Source organism: Theobroma cacao, chromosome 5 (genome assembly GCF_053813885.1).
Source record: "Theobroma cacao isolate CCN51 chromosome 5, ASM5381388v1, whole genome shotgun sequence".
Lineage (NCBI taxonomy): Eukaryota > Viridiplantae > Streptophyta > Magnoliopsida > Malvales > Malvaceae > Theobroma > Theobroma cacao.
The window spans coordinates 8,464,061-8,470,585 of record NC_142643.1 but is presented as its reverse complement, the minus strand read 5'-3'; positions in this window follow the sequence as shown (position 1 = coordinate 8,470,585).

The window sequence follows — 6,525 nt, the reverse complement described above, 5'->3', positions numbered from 1 at the left end:
TAAAAGAAGTCGCCATAATAATTTACATTAATCACTATTCTAATTTTAAGAATAACTTTACCACTAAAAGTGGATGAATAACTTTACCCACCAAAAGTGAACGAATAACTTAACCCACTGACCCACTAGAAGTGGATAACCCACCAAAAGTGAATGTATACTTTTAACTCACAAAAAATGGATGAATACTTTTAACCCACCAATATTGGGTGAATAGTGAAGAGATATAAGAAAGAGACAAAAATGTACATGAAAATGTAGAAAATATCTTGTCATTGAAGTGGTATGAAAGCCATTGGTCATACACCTGTTGTACGTCTTGAATTTCATCAAGCTTCACTAAAAGTTAACCATGGCCAAGTTGATATAATACATCAAGAGATTGTTGATTTCTTATCCACCTTTAAAAGAAATTAATCATATGATTAGTAATGGAAATATCCATTGTTGATTTTCTTGTTCACCTTGAAAGAGAAATTGATCATTTGATTGGTAATGAAAATATCCAATAATGAAATTTCTTAATAGTTTATTGGTATATTTTAGTATAACTCTATTATAAAGATGTTTTTATATGTTCTCATTATATTTAAATGATATATTCTTATTATGTGTTTTAATTAGTAAATTATATATTTAATATTCTATTATGTTCACTTGTAAGTTGTTTATCGTATATATATTTTTTTATTAAAGAAAAATATAGATATTTATCTTGTTGGATCCAAGATCCATGATGTAAATATATATCTAGAGGACATTGCTACAACGCACATTATATTTAAACATAAGAAATATTTTTTCTACTTGACAATAGAAGAAACCAATGTCAATACAATATTTGGTAGTACAAGATTAATTGAAATCTCTAGTAAAGCCAATATTTTACGACCTTGAGGAATAAAGTTTATAATAGAGAATGTATTATTTTCAACATCTTAAAAAATTTATTAAGTTTTAAAGATATTTTTCTAAATGGATATCAAATTGAGACAATGAATGAAAGAGATAATTAATACTTGTATATTACATTTATTATCTCAAGAAATAAGTGCGTGATAAAAAAAATTACCTGTTTTATCCTCTGGATTATACTACACAAATATTAGAATGATTGAAACTCATACTATAGTAAACCAAAAGTTTACTAATGATTTTAATATTTGGTATGATAGATTGGACTATCCGGATCAATAATGATGTAAAAAATTATTGAAATTGATGTGATCATCCATTGACAAATTAAAAGATTTTTCAATATAATGAAATACTCATGTGTTGCTTGCTTTCAAGGCAAATAAATTATAAGGCCATCACCAACTAAAGTTGGGACTAACTTCTCCACATTTCGAAACATATTCAAGGTGATATATGTGAATTTATACATCCACCATGTGGACCATTTAGATATTTTATAGTTTTAATCGATGCATCAACTAAATGGTTACATGTGTGCTTATTATCAGCTTGCGATTTGGCATTTGCAAGATTAATCACCCAAATCATTCGTTTGGAAGCACATTTTTCTGATTATGCAATCAAGACAATTCGTCTTGACAATACTAATGAATTTACATCTCAAGTTTTAATAAATATTGTATATTAGTTAGAATAACTATTAAACAACTTGTTACTTATGTTCATATACAAAACAATCTAGTACAATTATTTATTAAACACTTCTAACTAATTGCAAGGCCAAGGCCATTACATATGAAATCTACGCTCCCAATTTCTACTTGGGGGCATGCCATTTTGCATGAAGTAGCATATGTACAAATCAGGCCAATGAGTTATTATAAATTCTCCTTTATATAATTGGTTTACAGTTAGAAACCAAAATATTTTCCATCTCAAATTTTTTAGATGTGCGGTATATGTTTTAATTTGTCATGACCCGAAACTCCCATCGAGCCCGTGACAACCGTCGCGACGTCCCGATAGGTACTCATTACCTCGAATGCAGATTGGAACCCTGCAAGACTTAGCATCAGCTTCCGCATCTCCCCGGTGAGCGACAGTTATTAAATCTTACATTTCAAGAAATCATAAGTCGTTTCCAAATCAAAATAATAAAATATTATTTTCTGACTCACAGGGGCATTTTCGTCATTTTTCTTCAATAATATAGAAACTCACCAAAAACATGGTGTAAAAGCTAAATATGTTCATACATATTTTAAATCAGATAACAAAAATATAAAATTACTTTTACAATGACACGTGGGCCCCCAACTAACCAATAAGATGCGAGTTTGTGAACCTATAATTTTGACAATGCAAGGCTAACTGAAGTCCTTGATGCAATCGGCTATTTACCGGCTATCCCAAACCTGAAATGTGTGGAATTGAGGGTGGTGAGATTATAAAATCTCAGTGAGTAAACAGACACGATCTAAACTATCTAAAGGCGAGTAAATTGAGCCAATTAAAAATAATTAACTTCAGCAAATTTTTCACATCACGAATATTCATTCAACCAAATAATCAATATGGTTCGTGAATTACTCAAAACTTGGCTCATGCCAAATTTTGTACTCGGTGACACCTGGACCAGGGGTATCCAACCGAGCCCGCCAAGGCTGTTAAAAATTCATAGTTCGCATAAATCATATTTTTATTTTGAAACATAGCCGTTCCTTGGCGTTGACTAAGTCTCACTCTCACGCGGTGGTCCACGTGAAGTGCACTCAAAAAGCCCACCTCAGGAGATACCCTACGCACCTCTACGACCGAGGTGAGAATATAAAGGAGTTTACCGTGCCCCTTTAATAGGCTGGCCCACGGAACCCCCCACCACTGCAGTAGCTAATCTTTTATCTACCACTTGATTTATAAAATCTTTTTCTGCATGACATGGTAATTTATCGCAACCTAGCCTCTCAAGGCTAAATACACAGTACAAATAATTCTAACACCAAAATCAGTTTAGCCATTCATGCTTATTTATTGTCATAAGCCATTCAATTTAAAACCATAAATTTACAATACAAGCAGGCAGTCTCCAATTACTTTATTTTCAAAACCAGTATTCGATTTTTCAAAAAATTTATAAAATCATTTTATAAAATCATAATTTCTCTTAAGACATAAAAATTTACCATTTAAACCCATTTTTCATAAAATCACACAATTGTATAAAACTATTCTAGATAATTAAGATGATAATAAGTTTACTCACAGTTTTTGAAAACTAAATTTGGGTACTCTAACTATCACTCCTCGGGTGCGATTTCTTTGCCCTTGCCAGAAGATTCGCCACCTTGACAAATTGCACAATTAAGAGGTTTACTACTTTGGTACTAAACCAAAATAAACTAATTTATACTACTAATGCATGATATGAAGTGCAAAATGTCTAAATTTTGCCTAAACGAGATGTTAGCCTATTTCGGTCTTTTACCAGATAAATCGATATACGCGTCCGTTTAAACTCCAAATTAATTTTTTTCAATTTCTATACCTCAATTGCACCCAAATTGACTTAATGTTCCTCAGTGTGGTGCAAATTATCAGTCTCGATCGCAAATTACGAAAATACCCCTAGTGGGTAAAAATTCATATTTTTGCTTCGAAAATTCCCATTATTTTTCTAGGCTCATAATTCATCATTTATTCATCATAATTCCTCAAATAAACATCAAGATCAGCAGCCAATATTCCCCTAGAAAATTTGGCATAATGGGTTTCAATGGGAGAAAATTATTTCTCTAGCTTATTTTTGCTATATTTCAATATAACCTAACTAAAATCACTTAATTCAATTAAAATCAACCAAAACTCAAGTTCAAAATTCATCCATGGAGGTTTGGCCAGCATGGGTGTCCATACCCACTTTCTAATTTTGCATGGAAATGAGAAAAAAATGCACGGAGAGTGAAAATCACAAGGAAAATCAATGAAATTTACCTTTTTAATGCTTGATTTCTTGATTTCTCTTGATTTTCCCCAAATTTTTTCAGCTAGGGTTCTTATTTCTTTTCCCCCTTTTTCTCTCCTGGTTTGGACAGCTGAAGAAGATGAGAATTCTGGAATTTTGACATTTTTAAAGGCTAAAATAATATAATATTATTTTATTTATTTTTTTTGTTTTATTAATTTCTTAAATTCTAGCCATCCATTTATTTCCAAATTTTCACCACACTTGTCCCACATATCCATAGCTTAGATAAAATTCTCAGGCTTATCCAAAGTCTTGGTGGAGTAATTTTTGAAATTTACACTTTTGCCTCCGTAAAAGTCAAAAATTACATTTTTACCCCAAAAACTGAAAAATTGCCCATAGACATATTTTTCATCCCTTATACTCATACCATTCTCCAATTTGTAAAATTTGATCTAAATTCTCTCAAAATCACAAATTTTGTCTGTGGATGGAAAAATTACGATTTTACCCTAACACTCCAGAAATCATCGGAATTAAACTTTTTCACTGCCAAACCCTCAAATTAAACTCCAATAAGTTTAATATAATCAATCTTAATCAAACGGGATTGAAAATTTTCGTATTCGTCCTCAGGTGGCAAATTACCATTTTGCCCCTAAAATACTTAAAGTTCGGATTAACTCCATATCGGACCTCAAACTCTGAATCCTCATTTTAAATCAACCCATGGGTTTTAGTTTTCTCAAATTCATCCTCGATTCTCTGTTTAAACTAGTTCAAGACTTATTTGACTGAACTGTACCATTAGGGGTAATATAGTCATTTAACTTATTTTTCGGGGCAATTCAATATACAAACATGCTATCCAAAGCATGTGAATGATATATCACAGATAATTTAGGGTCGGGTGTTACATAATTGCTCTACCTTAATGCATAAAGATCCTCAAAGGAGGTTAAGAATATATATTGGATACGAATTTTCATCTATAATTAAATATTTAGAATCATTAACAGAAGATTTATTCACAGCGAGGTTTGTCGATTGTCATTTTGATGAAACAGCTTTTCCAACATTAGGGGGAGAAAATAAGTAGCTAGAAAAGGAAATATCTTGGAATGTATTATCATTATCTAGTTTTGATCATCGCAGAACTCAATATGAACATGAAGTTCAAAAGATAATTAATTAGCAAAATATAGCAAATCAGTTACCAAGCATATTTACTGACCTAAAGAGAATAATAAAATCTCATATTACAGTTGCAAATGCTCCTATTAGAATTGATATCCCTATAAGACAAGGCACGTTAGAAGCGTGAGAAACCAATCAGTTCCAAAGAGAAAATCTTAAAAAAAAAGGGTAAATATTCAAAATGTTTAGAAAGAGGAAATAGAAACTTTAGAAGAGACTCTTGATATAATTAATAAAATTCTAGAAGAAATTTAGGTACTTGCAATCAATGAAAATGAATAGATCTCAATAAATTATGTCATAGTAGGAAAATATAGAATCAGTAAATAAACATCGATCATATTTTTATATATAATATAGCGCTCAATATTATGAAAGAAAATAAGGATCTTGAACTTATATTATTGAAAAATGTAGAAATAGAAATAATTGACCAATGTGGAAAAACTCAATGAAGGTGGAATTGAATTCATTTGCAAAACATGAAGTTTTTAGACCTGTAGTTCGTACACCAAATGATGTACAACTAGTTCGATATAAAAGGGTATTTATGTGAAAACAAAATGAGAAAAATTATATATAAAGCACGGCTTGTCGCACAAGGTTTTACCTAAAGACCTGGTATTGAATATGAAGAGCTATATTTTTTATGGTCGATGCAATTACAATTCTATATTAACTAGTCTACCAATAAATGAAAAGATTAAAATGCATCTAATAAATGTAGCTACATTCTATTTATATGGCTCATTAGATATTAATATTTATATGAAAAACCCTGAAGAATTTAAATTGTCGAAAGCACAAAATTTGAATTTTTGAAAAATTTATTCGATTAAATTAAATAAATCTTTATATGGATTAAAACAATTCAGACGCATATGGTATAATCACCTTACTGCATATTTATTAAAAGAAGGTTGTAAAAATGATCTTAAATACCCATGTGTTTTTATAAAGAGATTTGGATATGAACTTGTCATAATTGCTAATAACTTGAATATTATTGGAACTTTTAAAGAGTTATCAAAACCCATGAGTTACTCAAAGAAAGAATTTGAGATGAAAAACTTTGAAAAAATAAATATTTGTTTGAGTCTTCAGATTAAGCACTTGACAAATGAAATTTTTGTCCATTAATCAAATTATATAGCAAAAGTGCTAAAACAATTTTATATGAACAAAACACATCCATTGAGTTCACCAATGGTTATAAGGTCATTTGAAGTAAAAAAGACCCTTTCCGACCTCGTGAGAATGATGAAGAATTTCTTGGTCTTGAAGTACCATATCTTCGTGCCATTGGAGCATTAAGGTATCTTGCTAGCAATACATGACTTAATATATCATTTGCTATAAATTTATTAGCAAAATATAATTCTTTTCCAACTCAAAGACATTGGAATGGAATTATACATATACTTTGATATCTCTAAGGAACAATA